Source organism: Anopheles arabiensis, chromosome X (genome assembly GCF_016920715.1).
Source record: "Anopheles arabiensis isolate DONGOLA chromosome X, AaraD3, whole genome shotgun sequence".
Taxonomy (NCBI): Eukaryota; Metazoa; Arthropoda; class Insecta; order Diptera; family Culicidae; genus Anopheles; species Anopheles arabiensis.
Window position 1 is genome coordinate 26,122,626 of NC_053519.1, and position 3,140 is coordinate 26,125,765.

The 3,140-nt window shown below is 59.6% G+C and overlaps 1 pseudogene; it reads left to right on the plus strand.

Annotated features, from left to right (window-relative positions):
• Positions 1 to 325: 325 nt before the first annotated feature.
• Positions 326 to 3,140, plus strand: part of LOC120906241 — a 122,823-nt pseudogene continuing 120,008 nt past the window's right edge.

Consider the following 3,140-nt stretch of genomic DNA (forward strand, 5'->3'; position numbering starts at 1 on the left):
AATGAAGGAGCAAAATTCTCGCCTCTCGGAGCAGATAACTGGCATGTGCCAACTGCTACAGGAGGAGAAGGAGGAGGCGAAGCGCCGTGAAGAAAAGCTGGAGGCGCAAATGGAGAAGCTCGCCGCCGCACATCAGCGCGACCGAGACGTTCTAAACTCCTTACTGGCAGCAAAGGTTGCCGGCGGACAACCGTCAGCTAGCTCGCGTCAACCTCCAACTCCGTTGCCACGCCGATCCTCTGCGCAGCCGCAGCAGCAACAACAACAGCAGCAGCGGAACCAGCAAGAGCAGGAGCAGCCCCGCGCGTCGACGTCGCGTGCAGTCATGCCGCCGCGTAACGAGGCATCGACTGCCGTCCGCGGAGACGTCGTGCCGGAGTTGACCTACAGCGAGGTCGTGCGGCGTAGATATCGCGGCAAAGCTACGGGTAAGCCACGCTCCCAGCAGCAGCCGCAACAGCAGCAGCAGCAGCGTCAGCTACAGCGACAGGCAGTCGGTATCGCGCAGCATCAACAGCAGCAGCAGCAACGTCAGCCACAGCGACAGGCGGTCGCTGGCTCGCAGCAGCAACAGCAGGAGCGTATGCAGCAGCAGCAGCAGCTACAGCGTAAGCGAAAGCCGAGGCCTGACATCATCGAGGTGTCACCCAGCGAAGGCGAAACCTGGGATGGCATTTACGACAAGGTGCGCAAAGCCATCCGTCTCGACCCGGCCTACTGTGTCATGAAAGGGCATATCAAGCAGGGTCGCCGAACCCATGCCAGACTGCTACGCATGGAACTAAGCAAGACGGCAAATGCCCCACTTATGCTTGATGGCGTCCGCAAGATTATCGGTGACGCAGGCGTAAGTCGGCTTGTCACCGAAATGGGTGAGCTGCTCGTATCCGACATCGATCCCCTCGCTGCGGAGGAGGACATCATTGCTGCCCTCGATGAGAAGATTGGCGCAAGTGCTGGAGTAGTTTCCACCAGCATTTGGGAACTTCCAGATGGGTCGAAGCGAGCACGAATCCGGCTACCAGCGAAATCAGCTCGTCAGTTGGAAGGAGCCAAACTATTCCTGTGCGACTGCGTTAGCAAGGTACGTGCAGCTCCACCAACCCCTCCAGAGCGTCAGCGATGCTTCCGCTGTCTGGAGATGGGCCACATTGCGTCGAACTGCCGTTCCACTGCAGATCGGCAGAATATGTGCATCCGTTGCGGACTAGACGGACACAAAGCACGATCCTGCCAAAATGAGGCGAAGTGTGCACTGTGTGGTGGCGCTCACCACATAGGACACAGCGAATGTGCTCGTTCGGCTCAGCGATGCTTCCGGTCCTAAAAGTCTTGCAGGCGAATCTGGGCCATGGCCGTGATGCCCAGAATCTGGTGCTACAAGCTGCCAGAGAGGAGAAAGCAGACGTGCTCATCCTCTCTGATGTTCTGCGTCCACCAGAGAATAACGGCCGGTGGGCATTCAGCAGCTGCCGGACGGTAGCGGTGGTAGCTGTCGGTGAGCTACCAATTCAGCGCGTGTGGTGCAGCGAAGCTCGGGGGCTGGTAGCAGCGCAGATTGGCGGAGTGACCTTCATAAGCTGCTATGCTCCACCAAGCCTCAGCCTCGCCGAGTTCGAGCGCTTCATTGAAGCCATAGAACTCGAAGCCTTCTCCCACCCTCAAGTCGTCGTCGCCGGCGATTTTAACGCCAGACATGAGGAGTGGGGCAATCCGAGACTTGCAACCGCGGGGAAGAGCTGCACGCTATGGTGGAGCAGCTTGGCTTGAGCGTGATAAACCAAGGTCGAGAATTCACGTTCGACGGCAACGGGGTGGCTCTCCCGAGCATAATTGACTTGGCGTTCGCAAGCCCGTCGATTGCTCGCCCAGATACGTGGATCGTGAGTACACGCTACACCGCATCAGACCACCGCTATGTCCTCTACACCGTGGGAGGAACACCAGCATCGCCCGAGCAACTGCAGGACCAGCAGCAGCCAGCGCAACAGTCCTCTGCGCAGCAGCAGCAGTCACTTCAGCAGCAGCAGCAGCAGCAGCAGCCATCGCAACAGCAGCAACAGCAACATCAGCGGCAACCGTCGTCGCGGCAGGGTGCTTCCGCTAGCCAGAGGCGTGTGCGTCACGCTGGCCGTAGATGGAAGACCTCGCAGTTTTCTGCTACATCATTCCTCGAGGCGCTGTTCGCTGCGGACTTTGTCCAACGCGCATCGACCCAGGAGGGTATGATCGCAGCCATGTTGAAGGCCTGCGATGAGACAATGCAGCGGGTTACCCGACTGCACCAAGACCCGCATCGTAACACATTTTGGTGGTCTCCCCTCCTGGCTCGCCTGAGGAACAACTGCGAGGTTGCCCGTGACCGGATGCTGCGGACGGCTGATTTGGAGGAGCGCAGCATAGCAGCAGCTGAGCACAGGACAGCAAGGGCGGAGCTCAGTCGAGCAATTCGAGCTAGCAAGCGGAACTTGTTCCAGGAGCTGATCGAAATTGCAGAAGAGAATGCGTTCGGGGCAGGATATCGGGTCGTCATGTCCCGGCTCCGGGGCAGTCGGACGCCTTCAGAAGCGGACCGGGTCGTCCTCGAACGCATTGTGTCCGACCTCTTCCCTGAGCATCCGCCCTGTGACTGGTCGCAGCAGAGCAACGCGGGAAACGACGAGGAGCAACAACTGCGGCGGGTGTAGCACCTGTTACTGACGACGAGCTGCTGCTAATCGCGAGTCAGATGGCGAGCCGCAAAGCACCAGGGCTCGATGGCATCCCGAATGCGGCGGTGAAGACGGCAATCACCTTGTTCCCGGAGGTCTTCCGGGTCCTGTACCAGGATTGCCTCAACCGCGCTACGTTCCCGGCACAGTGGAAGAGGCAAAGACTGGTGTTGCTGCCGAAGCAGGGGAAGCCTCCGGGAGAGAGCAGTTCGTACCGACCCCTTTGCATGCTCGACGCTCTGGGGAAGGTATTGGAGCGCCTCATACTGAACCGCCTCAACGACCATCTCGAGGAGCCGTCTTCACCCCGACTGTCGGACCGGCAGTTCGGATTTCGTCGAGGACGATCGACAGTGAGCGCCATTCAGCGCGTTGTTGAGGCCGGCCGCACCGCCATGTCGTTTGGGCGAACGAACGGCCGGGATAACC